This window comes from Scyliorhinus torazame, chromosome 4 (assembly GCF_047496885.1).
Source record: "Scyliorhinus torazame isolate Kashiwa2021f chromosome 4, sScyTor2.1, whole genome shotgun sequence".
NCBI lineage: Eukaryota > Metazoa > Chordata > Chondrichthyes > Carcharhiniformes > Scyliorhinidae > Scyliorhinus > Scyliorhinus torazame.
The window spans coordinates 119,543,815-119,559,389 of NC_092710.1; the positions used below are offsets into that span (position 1 = coordinate 119,543,815).

Here is a 15,575-nt window from a genome sequence, read left to right on the forward strand (position 1 = left end):
TGTGCAGTCTTGGTCTCCTTCTCTGAGGAAGGATGTTCTTGCTCTCGAGGGACTGCAGTGAAGGTTTACCAGACTGATTCCAGGGATGGCGGGACTGTCATATGGGGAGAGATTGACTGGGTTGGATTGTTCTCGCTGGAGTTCAGGAGAATGAGGTGGGATCACATAGAGACTTATACAATTTTAACGGGACTAGACAGTGTAGATACAGGAAAGATGTTACCAATGATGGGTGTGTCCAGAACCAGGGGTCACAGTCTGAGGATTCAGGGTAAACCAGATATAAGGAGACATTTCTTCACACAAAGAGTGGTGAGCCTGTGGAATTCATTACAGGAAGTAATTGATGGTAAAACTTTGAATATATTCAAGAGGTGGCTCGATATAGCACTTGGGGAGAATGGGATTAAAGGCTATGGGGAGAAAGCAGGATTAGGCTATTGAGGTGGATGATCAGCCATGATCGTGATGAATGGCGGAGCAGGCTCATAGATACGTAAATATATGGAAGATAGGAGCAGGAGGAGGCCTTTTGGTTTGCCCACTCACCCAACCTGTCTAGATCATGCTGTAGGATCCCTGCATCCTCATCACAATTGACCCTCCCACCTAACTTGGTATCATCTGCAAAATTTAAGATGTTACATTTTGTTCTTCCATCCAAATCATTAATATATATTGTGAATAACTTGGGTCCCAGCACCGATCCCTGTGGTACCCCACTAGTTACTGCCTGCCAATTTGAAAAGGACCCATAAATCTCTACTCTTTGTTTCCTCTCTGTCAACCAGTTTTCTATCCACCTCAATATATTTCCCCCAATCCCATGTGCTTTAATTTTGCTCAATAATCTCTTATGCGGGACTTTGTCAAACGCGTTCTGAAAGTCCAAATATACCACATCGACTGGCTCCCCCTTGTCAACTGTACTGGTTACATCTTCACAGAATTTCAACAGATTTGTCAAGCATGATTTTCCCTTCATAAATCCATGCTGACTCTGACTGATCCTGCCACTGCTTTCTAAATGTTCCGCTATAAGTCTTTGATAATGAATTGAGGCATTTCCCTCACTACCGATGTTAGGCTTACTGGTCTATAATTCCCTGCTTTCTCTCTACCTCCCTTTTTGAATATCAGAGTGATGTGAGCTACCCTCCAATCTGCAGGGACAGTTCCAGACTCTATCAAATCCCGGAAGATGACTACCAATGCATCCACTATTTGCAGAGCCACCTTCTTAAGCACTCTGGGATGCAGATTCTCAGGCCCTGGGGATTTATCCGCCTTCAATCCCATCAATTTTCCTAGCACCATTTCTCTGCTAATGTTGACCTCCCTCAGTTCTTCCCTCTCACTAAACCTTTCATTCTCCAGCATTTTTGGTGTCTGATTTGTGGCCTCTTTTGTGAAGACAGTTTGAAGGGCCAAAACGCCTACTCATGCTCCTATCTTCTATGTATCTATGTAATCAATAACCTATCTATGTCTGTCTTAAGGACACTCAGGGATTTAGCCTCCACAGCCTTCTTCGGCAAAGATTTCCATAGATTCACCATCCTCTGGCTGAAGAAATTCCTCCTCATCTCCGTATCAGATTGAAAGGAAATTAAGTGAGGTGAATCATGTGGTTAAAAACACCAGATAGAAGGAAGACTCACTGAGTGTGTCATGTGAATATGCTTAAAAGGTACTTTGAAAGGGAAGCAGAGAAAAAGGAGGTTTTAATGATTCTAACTCAAAGCGATGAACCAAATCCAGATGACTGTGAATTTGACATACCTCAAATTAAATTGGAAAGTGAGGAAGTTCTTAAAAATTGGGATGAATTGTTAAGTTACCTTCCAGAGGAAAAATGAACTGACCTGAAAGAGTCATTGATATCACGTGGGCAAGTTTGTAGAGATAAATTGGGAAGTACTAAAATGGCTATACATGATGTAGATGTGGAAAATGCTGTTCCTATCAAACAACATCCATATAGACTTAATCCTTTAAAATTGGCACAGATTAACAGAGAGATTGAGAGCTTTCTGAAGAATGGCATAACTGAAGTGGGTTGCAGCCAATGGAGCTCACCCATAGTGATGGTACCTAAACCAGATGGTACCCAACAGTTGTGCATGGACTATCAATAGGTGAATGCAGTTACAAGAACGGACTCTTATCCTATCGCGCGTTTGAAGGATTGCATTGAGAAATTGGGACAATCTGCTTTTATTTACAACTTCCAGACATGGAAAGAACATTTAAAACATCGTATGGAGTCCTTCGATCTACTTCTACTTGGCTAGTGATAAACCTAGCCAAAAGTGAATTTGGAGAAGCCCGAATCACTTTCCTTGCGGAGTTTCCGATACCCTCAAGACGAAAGGAAATGATGCGATTTCTTAGCATGAGTGGAGCTGATCGAACAGTTGTGCAAAGGTTTTGTGGCGTGATTACTCCACTGATGGAATTGCTGAAGAAACGTAAAAAAATTCAATGGACAACGGACTTTCAACAGGCATTTGACTGCCTGAAAGCTGTGATCACCAATGCTCTTGTATTGGAGAATTGCAAGGGACTCTGTGGTCAGATTGAACTAAAGTATCTGATTCTAAAGAGAAATGCTGAGGAGTCGAGGAATGGATGGATCATGAAGAGACTTTGTTCAAAGAGACTCAATTGAGAAGGATTTCGGTTGGAGAAAGAAGAACACAGAAAAATGGACTATATTATTATACCTGTTTGCTTGTGTTGTTTTTTTTAAAAAACAAAAAGATATATTTACTGTGTACATTTCTTAGTGGATGGTGCAAAAGTGAAAAATAAAACCATCTTGAAGTTGGCTGGTTTGCTGTGAGATGTTTGAAAGGCAAAAGCCAGTTTGAGGGGAAAGCTGGGAGTGGCTGTGTGCTGCTTGAAAGAAGAACGTTTGAGTTTTGAGGAAAAGAGTTTGGGTGTGTCTGTGTTTGCAGTGAGCTGGATCTGCTGTGATCTCTGCCATGAAAGACTATCTCTGGATCATTTGGGTGATTTAAACTCATAAAAGCTTTACCCTGATGTGTCTCTGTTTAAAGGTGTTAAGTCTCTTGGATGTTGAAAGGAATAACTGAAGGATTATTTAGTGTTGTATTATTTTCGGGGTTATCTTTGAAGTAAGGGGTGTTAAGTGATCCATTGTTATTTAAAAGGTTAAGTTGAGTTCATGGAATAAACATTGTTTTGTGTTTAAAAACCCACGTGTCCATAATTGTAATCCCACACCTGGAGAACAAGCCGTGTGCTCGGAAAAGCAACAATACATTAAAGGGGGAGGTTGGTTGAACTCCATGATGCATTTTGGGGTTTTGAAAATGCCTCTCCCATAAAAAATTGGACACAGTTCAGTGAAGTTTCACTCGGCTAATTCCTGAGGTGAAGGGCTTATCGTCTGCTGAAAGTTTGAGCAGATTAGACCCATAGTCATTTGGATTCAAAGCATTTATTTTCTTATCTTGATTCTTTTCTCAATGATTATTTTGAAGTTGTCTCTGGTATGCTGTGAGCTAAACAGTTCTCAGCGAACTAATATTGCAGGTAAACCCTTCAGCACACTGTTTGAACTCACAGACTGGGTCACACTTTTGGTCACCCAAACCTAACCTTCCTTCAAAGGTAACGTACCTGCTATTTATTTAGTTATATGTTTATCCATGGTTTCCCCTTTGGATTTGTTTGTCTCATTTATTTTACATTGAAGCAGACCCCTTCAGGGCCACCAGATTATGTAAAATATTTAAGAACTATAGGGCGGGATTCTCTCAGCCCAGGCCGGGCCGGAGAATCGCCGGAATGGGCGCGAATCGCTGGCCGCCGCCCTGACGGAGCACGGAGAATCGGCGCTGGCGCCAGTCGGGGGGCCGCTCTACAGGGCACCCCTGGTCGTTCTCTGCCCAGGATGGGCCGAGCGGCTGTGCAAAAACACCCGAGTCCCGCCGGCGCCGTTCACACCTGGTCTTACCTGGCGGGACCTTGGCGTGAATGGATCGGGGCTGGCCTGGTGGGAGGGTAGGGGGGGTCCGACCGCGGGGGAGGGGGCATTCGGCCTCTCGGGCTGGGGGCCTGTTTGGTTCCGGCCCCTGTAGCCCTACGTCATGTTGCATTGGGGCCGGCGCGGAGAAGGGAGCCACTGTGCATGCGCGCATTGGCGCTGGTACCACTGCGCATGTGCAGATCTGCGGCGCCCATCTGACGCCGGGATCGGCAGCTGGAGCAGCATGGGTCGCTTCAATGCCGTGCTGGCTCCCTGTAGCGTCAGAATCGCTGCTCCTGAGGCCATGTTGACGACGTCGAGAAACGCGATGGCGTTTACGACGGCGTCAACATTTAGCCATCAGAAAATCCCGCCCATAGTTTGAACCCTAAACTGTACAGGGGAAATAAGAAATGACTCAGTCAAAAAATATTCATGGATCAGATTTGTTTATTTAACACAAAGGATTATAGATTTTAAATGGTACTGCAATGCCTCATAATACAATGTTCTCTGACAATACAATCACTTTATTGTTCTTCCTCTACCAACAAAGTGCTCAGCTATATTGTAAATAAATTGTCATACAATCAATCTGAAGCAGCCACATCTCTTGATTGTAGATCTCCTTTCGACATTCCATCTGCCTCCGACTTCCCCACAGCAATCTCCAATCTGTTTGTACCTCCTGTTTAAGGAGGGACAAGTTATAATGCTGACAGTGGCTTACAGTCCAATTGGTATTTGTGTTAAAGTATCTCATCACTTGCTGAACTCCTTGTTTTAGAAGGCCGACCCTGGCCATATTTCTTGGATTTACTTTAGCAGTCAAGTATTGCTGGGGGGCATGGATTGGTTGTAATTCTCATCTGTAACCTCAGGTAAAGGTGTTTACAAGAGATCATCAGGCCTATTAAATTAATACTGTTATATCTCATTCCTGTAGGTCTTTTCAAGGCCTTGTACCTCATTATTTTAGACATGCTTCTCTTAACAAAGCCTTTGTACCATCCTGATAACATTATCTGTGTTTCTGCTGCTTTGGACACAACTCAGCAAGTTGAATTTAAAAACCTGAAAACATGAATTTCTTCCAGTTCTCTGCAGTTTTTCGCAAGGTGCAATGGTTAAAGGGGTCAATCATTGTATAAAGTTATTTTTTTAAGTAAAGCTACACTGACAGAGGACATTTTATAGAGCTGTTCAAAATCATGAGGGGACTAAACTGATTAGATAGAATCTGTTGCCATTGGGGAAAGGATTACGCAACAGAAGACATGACTCGCTAACCCTTTCTCTCTCCACACATACTGCCAGACCTGCTGAGTTTATCCAGCATTACCTGTTTTTATTTCAGATTTCCACCATCCACAGTATATTGCTTTCATACGAGGAAAGGTTGTTTACAAGCTGTGTTTACCATTGTAATTTATTGCCTTAAAGTTTAGTGAAGGGAAATTCAATCACAGCTTTCAAGAGGCAATTGAATTGAAAAAGAAAAACAGAAGAGAAATCATTTACAGGGCAGTGGGGAGATGGCCTGGGAGTGGGTCTAATTGAGTTGCTCTTGCAGAGGGCAATAACGGACTGCAAGGGCAACAAGGCTTCAATAACTCATTGGTGAAGATACAACACATTCAAACTCTCTCCCAAAGAAACTGAAACCTGAATCCAGCAACATGCGCATTGGTTTCAGCCACCATTAAACACATCATGATAGCTTCCTTGTGCCATAAAGTCAATGTTTTACCAAATCTTAGCTGCACATTTCACAGTTACCATGAAAGATATTAACAACATGGCCAAAAGTGTTCCATATTCCTTTTCCATTTATAAAATTCAAAAATTAAAGTTTGAATCTCTGTCCATGACATTTTAATCTATTGAACATAAAACATTGCGAAAATGCTTTCAAATATTTTCAGGAGAATAAGTTCTGAAAGATTTCTCCTGTCAGAAGACAAAACATTCTCTCTTTGCACAGCTGTGTCCCTGGCTGCGCTCAATATTAAACTGGAAGCTGCTCTGCTGGACTCGGACAGGCACCTGCAACCAACGTGTGAACCTATCATATAATATACCTTCCCCAGTTTTTCTTTACACAAGCTAGATTAAACAATGTCTCTCCATCGATATTTCCCAATCTGCTGAAAATGTATTTTTCTAAAATATTCAGTAAGCTGCACACTTCTGAAGAATTGGACCCGAATTCTCCAACTCCAATAAATACTAAGGAGGCGATTAATTTATTTTAAAAGCGCTGTCCGCTTCCATGTGAAATATCTCCTGTTCTCCCAGCAAACTTTCAAAAAAATTCAAAATAATCCTGACAGAAACCTGCATATGACATCTGATCAAATCTCTTCAACCACTTTATTCTAACTTTTCTTCAAATGAAGGTCTTTGAATTTGAAAACTCCTTGATGTCTGCTTCCCATACCAGAACGGTGGAAGTATTGACTCACCCGGTCTGCGTCCACTGTTTGGAAAAGAAACATAGTTCTTTCCATCCCCCGCCCTTGCCCCATATCCCTGGAATTGTTTTTCTCCATCAGTTATTTCTGCATTTCTCTCTTGAAGGCTGCTATTCAATTCACATCCATCAGGCAGTGAATTCCAAACCAAACCACTCATTACCTCTGGTTCTTTCGTTGGACATTTTCCATATGAGTCCTCTCATTATCCTCTCGTTAGCCGTTGGTCCCAGTTGCTTTTCATTTTTCCAATCTAAAGCCTCCTGATTTTCATGAACCTATCAAATTTTCCCTGTTCAGAAGGGAATAATCCCAGCCTCTCCACCATTCTTGGAACTCTTTTAGTAAATCACTCCTGTACCTTCTCCAAAGCCTTCATGTCTTTCCAAACGTCGTGCCTGGAACTGGAAACAAATCTTCATCTTGTGCCTCACATCTTGTACCCGATATCTCCAAGTATCAAGGGTGGGATTCTCGGTCCGCTAATGCTGGAATCGGGAAACGCGATTGGATGGAGAATCAGTTTTGATGCCAAATTGCAATTTACCAGTGCCTCGACAGCGGCGTAAATGCATTCCAGAATGGATTTACAATATGTACCCTTGGCATATCATTAACGGGTCTGACCCGATATTCTTCGGGGCCTCCATGATGCTCCACCTACCCCGCGGTGAATTCCCGATGGCGAGGTTCATTTGTGCTTTTAAGAATCGTAAAACTAGCACCGTGGCTACTGAGGGAGAGAGAGCAGGTATGGAAAGTGTTCAACATCGCATAGTTTGCTGTCAGTTGTGCGTGGTCGGGGGAGGGGGGGGGGGGGGCTTCTGCCAGGGCTAGGGAGAGTAGCCAGAGTGGCCATGAGGAGGGCTGTGCAGTCGGGATATGGAACACCATTGTAGCAGCTGCAAAGCAGCCATGCAGCTGCACTCCACTGATTGCCCACTGTGAACATAGGGCCACAGGTCGCATGGGTGCCCCCCTAGACCACCCCCCCTAGATCCTCTCTGGCCCCAGCCAAGCCATCAGTGGGTTGGGCACGCTGCAGTGCAACCAGTGCCATCTTGTTGGCTGGGATGAGATGTGTGGGGATTGTGATGTGTATATGCAGCTGCAGCTCGTCAGCCTCTCGAGTGTCAATCACAGACCAGGCGAATCCCATATCATTTCACATTGGAATAGATTGTGTTCCACGTGGCGCCGGTGCGCCTCCACGGTCGTGGAATCAGCCCAGTGCGGCGCCAGTTTTGCTGTCGTGGAAGTCCATGAATTCTGCCCCGGCGTCAACACTTAGTCTCAGAAACGGAGAACCTTGCCCCAGGTGTTTGATGAACAGCTTTGTCACTGACCTGACACCTTCAAAGATTTCTATACATACTCCCCCAAAACTCGGTGTCCTTTCACCTCAGTAAAAAAAACTATATCATTATTTGCTTCATCCATGTTCTACTCACCAAAATATGTACTTTTGACGTAAATTTCCACCAGGGCAGCACGGTAGCACAGTGGTTAGCACAGTTGCTTCACAGCTCCAGGGTCCCAGGTTCGATTCCCGGCTTGGGTTACTGTCTGTGCGGAGTCTGCACGTTCTCCTTGTGGCTGCGTGGGTTTCCTCCGGGTGCTCCGGTTTCCTCCCACAGTCCAAAGATGTGTAGGTTAGATAGATTGGCTATGCTAAATTGCCCTTAGTGTCCAAAAAAAGATAGGTGGGGTTACAGGGATAGGGTGGAGGTGTGGGGATAGGGTGGAGGTGTGGGCTTAGGTTGGGTCCTCTTTCCATGGGCTGGTGCAGACTCGATGGGCTGAATGGCCTCCTTCTGCACTGTAAATTCTATGAAGCCATGTGTTCACCAATTCCACAAGCCTGCCCATGTCTATAACTACCGCTCCTGCTGTTGACTAGTTTTCCAATTTTTGTGTCAACTGCAAATTAAAAGAAATTCCCTCCATGCACCCTAAGTCCAAGCCATTAATGTATATTCAATTCTGGAGCACTCCCAAGCACCAAATCTTGGAGAACACCAGAACATACCCCCACTTCCCAAATATAGAAGTGCTTGAAAAAAAACCTTACCTACTCAAGAAAATTGCTCCTGAAATGAAATGCTTCCAAAACTGTCTATAAAATTCAGGGTGGACCCTATTGAAAACTTTCTCTGCACCTACCTTTAGCATGGAAACCCGATCCTCCCAATCTCTGCCATGAATTTGGGCACGTGTTGGATTGAATCCATTGGGTCTGCCATGTCCCCGTCAACGATTCCATGGGGCAGAGAGGGGTGAAAAATATCTTAATCTCATCACCTTCAGCAGAATTTCCATAAACATCACCGAGTGTTTAGAATTCATGGTTAATATTGTGAGAATTGCAAGGAGAGAATCCGACTGAAAGCTAAAATAGGATCTGAAATATGTTCCAAACTGAATTTTAGATCAGTTTTGTTTAATTTTTAAACAATCTTTTAATCAGTGTCCATGGAGATTTCAGCACCTTCTTCAGCTCTTCCCTGAATTTCCTCTGGGTAGCTGCATAAATAAATGTGTTTATGCAGGAACTCAAGTACTTCATTATAGCTCCAGTTTCCGTGGCGATATACGCAGGCGCTGTGCGGTCACCTCGATAGTAAGTTGTGTTTATCAGTCTTGTTGTTACAAAGCTCACATTAGATGTCAGCCACAACAGTATAAAGCTGCCCGAGATAGTGAAGAGTAAAATGATGGATTTCCTTCGGTTCTCCATCTCTGAATCACTCTGATTCTCACTGCTGTGACCCCGGAGTCTCCTACGGGCTCTGCTGGCCACTAAAACACGTCTGACTGTCAAAGAATTAAACAGGACAATTAAAGTAAACGGGAGCCAGACACGCCAGATGCTGTGAAACATAGAATACGCTACACCGAAAGGTGAGGAAAAAACAGCCAGATTTGCCCGGCAGCCCCACCACAATTTGTTAATCATCTGTTCAGGTTCATAGGCAAAAAACACAGGGATATTCTTTATACCGATCAGGATCGAGAACATTGTTATAACCAGCACCGCAGTTCTCTCGGTGCAGTATTTTGTGCTAAATCTTTGGGAGCAGATAATTATAAAACGGTCAAATGTGAAGGAAACAGTGAACCAAACAGACAAATCGAGGGTCACAACAGTCAGGTATAGAATGAATATACACACGGGAGTGTGAGACAGGAATGAATGTGGAAAATGATAACTAAAAATATAATACACCATTACATTGATGATCAAGACGAGTAGATCTGCTGTTGCCATGGCCACCATGTAGACAGAGATACATTTGGAAAGGCCACAGTTAACTCGAGAGAGTGTCACAATCGTCATTAAGTTTGCTGTAAGGAAGACAGAGGGGAGAATATAAGCACCACTATCTAATATAAATGTATAGTTCCTGGTTGAGACCATTTGACTCTGTTTTGTGTCATTATTAACACAGAGCTGTGTGAGACAGGATTAATATTGGAGCCATTACCTGTAAAACCTACCGGCACTATTTCATAAACTGCTGCAGCTCCTAAATCAGCACCGGGTAGCAAGCTGGTCCAGAAAGCAACTAAAATCCTTGGGTGGAAACTTTAAAAATCAGTGCAACATCAGCGAGGCTATCGGGTTAGGAGAAGATGTAATGTGTGGACAAGGAGTTCACAAGTTGATTCCAGCAACTTTCTACACAATCACCCAAGAAACACCATACTCTATTGAATTAGCAGAAAGAACAGGGAGGATATTAATACAGATCAACAACAAGCAGATTACAATAACTCACCGGGAATACCAGCAGCTGTGAGAATTGGGTAGTAAATCTCCTTTATTAGTAGAATAGTCACGCTATCCATTTTCTGCGAGAGAGAATGGACACTGGCAAAGCTTAAAGTCTGTGACTGGGGCACGGCTGAGGCACTGGGTGGGAAACGCTATTCATATACACAGGATAATCCTCCAGGGAGTCAGTCAGGTTACATTAATAGCATTAGGTGCAGCCATTTAACAAATATGCTCAATTAAATTGTTGGTTGCTTCATAATAAGATAAATTTGTGATATTGTTATTGGACAGTTTGATAGTAACAACTATAATGAAACATTTATTTTACAAATGGGGAGCAAAATCTTTCAGTATTGGTGCTGTTATTATTCATACAGCACAGCTAGAGACACTTCCCCTTGTAGTCATAATCCATCCTGACCCTGCTCACTCTTTCTGCCCCAATGATATAGAAACAGGTGATATTTGAAGGACAATCCATTGAACTCCAGCCTTAATAGCTGAAGCAGTAGGGGTTGGAAGCCACGTGGCATTTGTGGAAAGCCAAAATTTACCTCAACATTTCAGGTCAATGACCTTTTGTCAGGATTGAAATTCTGAAATTGACATTTGGAGATTACCATCGAAACTAGGAGCAGGAGTAGGCCATTCAGCCCTTCGAGCTAGCTCCATTCACAATAATAATGGCTGATCATCCAGGTCAGTAACCTGTTTCCGCTTCTCCCCCATATCATTTGGTCCCTTTAGCCCCAAGTGCTATATCTAACTCCTTCTTGAAAATGTACCATTTTTTGGCCTCAAATGTTTTCTATGGTAGCATTGGCTCACCACTCTCTGGGTGGAAAATGTCTGCTTATCTCAGTCCTAAATGGTTTACTCCATAACATTAGACTGTGACCCCTGGTCCTGTACTCCTCCGCCATCGGAAACATCCTTCCATTATCTACCCTGTCTAGTACATAGGAACATAGAAACTCAGAGCAGAACTAGGCAATTCAACCCTTCGAACCTGCTCCTCCATTCAATCAGATCATGGCTGATCTCTTCCTGGTCTCAAATCCACCTCCCCGTTTGTTGCCCATATCGCTTTAACCCATTTATTAATCAAAATACGTTTATCTCTTTTTTGAAACCATTTAATGATTCAGATTCCACCACACTATGAGGCAGCGAGTTCCACAAATTCACCACCCTCTGCGAAAAGTTGTTCCTCCTTATCTCAGTACTAAATCTACCGCCACTCTACCTTTATCCATGATCTCTCATTCTAGATTGCCCCACAAGGCGAGACATTTGGTCCACGTTTACTTTATCAATCCAATTTAGTACTTTATACACCTCAATCAGATCCCCTCTCATCCTTCTAAACTCCAGTGAGTATAAGCTCAAACTGTTTGATCTCTCCTCATACATCAGCCCTTTCATCCCCGGAATCAAAATGGTGAACCTCCTCTGAACTGCCTCCAATGCCACCACATCCTTCCTCAAATAAGAAGACCAAAACTGGACACAATACTCCAGATGTGGTCTCACCAACACCCTATACAATTGCAGCAACACTTCTCTACTTTTATACCCCAGTCCTTTTGCAATAAATGCGAACATTCCATTTGCCTTTTTAATTACATGCTGTACCTGCACACCGACTTTCTGCGATTCATGAACAAAGACACCCAGATCCCTCTGCTCAGATGCATCTTGAATCTGCTTTCCATTTAGATAATAATTTGCCTTTTTATTTTTTCAGGCAAAGTGGATAACCTCACACTTATCTACATTAAACTCCATCTGCCAAATTTTGACCCAATCTCCTAGCCAATCTGTCTCCATCTTTAAAATCTTTATCTCCTCTTCAGTGCCTGCTTGCCGACCTATTTTAGTATTACCCGCAAATTTTGCTATATTACTCTGTCCCTGCTTTCAGATATTTGTTTAGATTTTAAACAGTTAAGGTCCGAGGACTGAACCCTGTGGCATCCTGCGACTTACAGTTCACCAGCCAGAGAAGGACCCATTTATCCCGATCCTCTGCTTTTGGTCAGTCAGTCAATCCTCAATCTAATGTCGTACTTTACCCTCAATCCCTTGCAATCTCACCTTATGGATCAGTCTTTTATATGGCACCTTGTCAAATGCTTTCTGGAAGTTTAGATATACCACATCCACAGGTTCTCCATTATCCACTTTGCTGGTTACGTTCTCAAAGAACTCAAGCAAGTTTGTCAAGCATGGCTTACCCTTCGTAAAATCATGCTGACAATGGTGGATTAATCTTTGTCTTTCCAAATGTTCAGTTATCTCCTCCTTAATGATTGGTTCCAGTAACTTCCCCACCACAGAGTTCAAGCTAACTGGTCTATAATATCTTACTTTTTGCCTATCTCCCTTTTAAAATAGGGGCATCACATTAGCGTGTTTCCAATCCACCGAGACTCTTCCAGAATCCAGGGAATTCTGAAATATCCTAACCAATGTATCCACTATCTCCATTGCCACCACACTTAATGCCCTAGGGTGCAGACCATCAGGTCCCAGAGACTTATCTGCCCCTAAACCTATCAGTTTATTCAATACTATCTCCGTAGTTATGGTTATTGCACCAAGTTCCTCTGCATTAACTGCAGTTGTTGGAAAATTTTTATTATCTTCTACCATGAAGACAGAGGCAAAATATTGGTTCAGTGCTTCCTCCATCGCTGTGTTCCCTATTATTATCTCACCAGTATAGTCCTCTGAAGGGACAACATTTATTTTAGCTAATCTCCTCCTCTTTATAGACCGATAGAAGTTTTGGTATCAGTGTTTACGTTTTCTGCTAGTTTCCTTTCATAGTTCACCTTCGTTCTTTGATTTTATTTTCAATAGTCCTTTGCTGAACTTCAAAGTTATCCCAATCCTCCAGCTTACTACTAGCTTGTGCAAAATGGCATGCCCTAGTTTTTGCCTTTATGCCTTCCTTGAATCCTTTGTTTAGCCATGGAACATTTTTTGCCCGTTTACAATTCCTTTTCCTCTCAGAAATATACTTTTAATTGAGAGGTGTTTAATATCTCCCTGAACATCCGCCATTGTTCCTCCCCTGTCCCACCCTCAATTAACTGTGCCCAGTCTATTTGAGCCAACTCTTTCCTGTATAATTATTCTGCCCAATGCTAAAACTCCAGTATAACACTCTGTCTTCTCTCGCTCAATTTGAATTTGAATTTTTAGCATGCTGTGATCACGTCTTCCAAGAGTATCCTTAATGACAAGACTATTTATCAAACCTTCTTTGTTACGTAATACTAAATCTAAAATAGTTCTGGTTGGCTCCATAACATATTGCTCTAAGAAATAAGCCCTCACACACTATGAAATCTCCCTCGAGCTACCCTTGCCAATTTGATTAATCCTGTAAATATGCATCTTAAAATCACCCACGATTACTGTTGTGACCTTCTCACAAGCATTTGTTATTTCTTGGTTTCTACTATGCCCCACTTAGGAAGTATTGGTAGGGGTAAGTTACTCCTACAAAGGAGTTTTTTTCCCTAGTTTTGATTCAACATTTTGGCCCTGAGTGCCAATATCATTTCATAATACAGCCTTGATGCCATCTTTAAACAATAAAGCAACTCCACCGCCTGTTCCATCCGGTCTATCCATTCGGAATACGAAGTAACCTTGGACATTCAACTCCCAGTCCATGTCCTCCTGCAACTATGTTTCAGTGATCTCCATTTGTTTATTTATGCTGTTAACTCAATGACTTTATTCTGAATAATGCGTGCATTTAGGTACAAGGTTTTTTTAATATGTCTCACTGATTTGTCTTTCCCTTGCAGGACTTTTTATGTTTCCTTTGCCATCCGTAGTTGATAGACTGATCCTGCCTGTTCATTCTATTAACCTCTACCTTCTCCTCACATGCCGACCTACTGCTTGGGTGCTATTAACCATTATACTTCATGTAGCTTTACTTTGCCAGTTTAAAGTCCTTGTGACCACCTTATTTATCCTTTCCGCAAGAACACTGGTCTCAGATAGGTTCAGGTGGAGACTGTCCCAATGGTACAGATCCCTCCCATCCCAATACTGATGCCAGTGCCCCATGAAGTGAAACCCCTGTTTCCCGCACCATTCCTTTAGCCACGTGGTTACTTCACTAATTGTCTTATCCCTATGCCAATTGGAATGTGGCTCAGGTAGTAATCCAGACCTGTTCTTTAATTTTATTCCTAGTTCCTGATAATCCTCAAGCAGGTAATCTTTCCTAGTGCTGTTAGAATTTTATAGGTTTCTATGTGATTCCCCCTCATTCTTCTAAACTCCAGTGAATATAATCCAGTTGACTCAATCTCTCTTTGTACATCAGTCCCGCCAAATGATAAAAGAGACAATACTACAAGGCATAAAATTGGATTGGATTGGATTTGTTTATTGTCACGTGTACCGAGGTACAGTGAAAAGTATTTATCTGCGAGCAGCTCAACAGATAATTAAGTACATGAGAAGAAAAGGGAATAAAAGAAAATACATAATAGGGCAACACACAATGTAACTACATAAGCACTGGCATCGGATGAAGCATACATGGTGTAGTGTTAATGAAGTCAGTCCATAAGAGGGTCATTTAGGAGTCTGGTGACAGTGGGGATGAAGCTGTTTTTGAGTCTGTTCGTGCGTGTTCTCAGACTTCTGTATCTCCTGCCCGATGGAAGAAGTTGGAAGAGCGTGTAAGCCGGGTGGGAGGGATCTTTGATTATACTGCCGCTTTCCCCAGGCAGCGGGAGGTGTAGATGGAGTCAATGGATGGGAGGCAGGTTCATGTGATGGACTGGGCGGTGTTCACAACTCTCTGAAGTTTCTTGCGGTCCTGGGCCGAGCAGTTGCCATACCAGGCTGTGATGCAGCCTGATAGGATGCTTTCTATGGTGCATTTGTAAAAGTTGGTAAGAGTCAATGTGCACATGCCGAATTTCCTTAGTTTCCTGAGGAAGTATAGGCGCTGTTGTGCTTTCTTGGTGGTAGCGTCGAAGTGGGTGGACCAGGACAGATTTTTGGAGATGTGCACCCCTAGGAATTTGAAACTGCTAACCATCTCCACCTCGGCCCCGTTGATGCTGACAAGGGTGTGTACAGTACTTTGCTTCCTGAAGGGACGATAGTGACATTTAAGGGGCATCTTGACAAATACATGAATAGGATGGGAATAGAGGGATACGGACCCAGGAAGTGTAGAAGATTGTAGTTTAGTCAGGCAGCATGGTCGGCACGGGCTTGGAGGGCCGAAGGGCCTGTTCCTGTGCTGTACATTTCTTTGTTCTTTGTTCTTTGTTTGTTTGAA

General features: G+C 42.9%; 1 long non-coding RNA gene across 1 annotated transcript; it reads right to left on the reverse strand.

Annotated features, from left to right (window-relative positions):
• Positions 1-4,429: 4,429 nt before the first annotated feature.
• LOC140411630 (uncharacterized) lies at positions 4,430-10,351 on the reverse strand. The gene is made up of 2 exons (XR_011940907.1): positions 10,251-10,351; positions 4,430-4,685 (listed from the first exon to the last, which is right to left on the reverse strand). It is a non-coding gene; the product is annotated as an uncharacterized lncRNA (long non-coding RNA).
• Between the last annotated feature and the right edge of the window lie 5,224 nt (positions 10,352-15,575).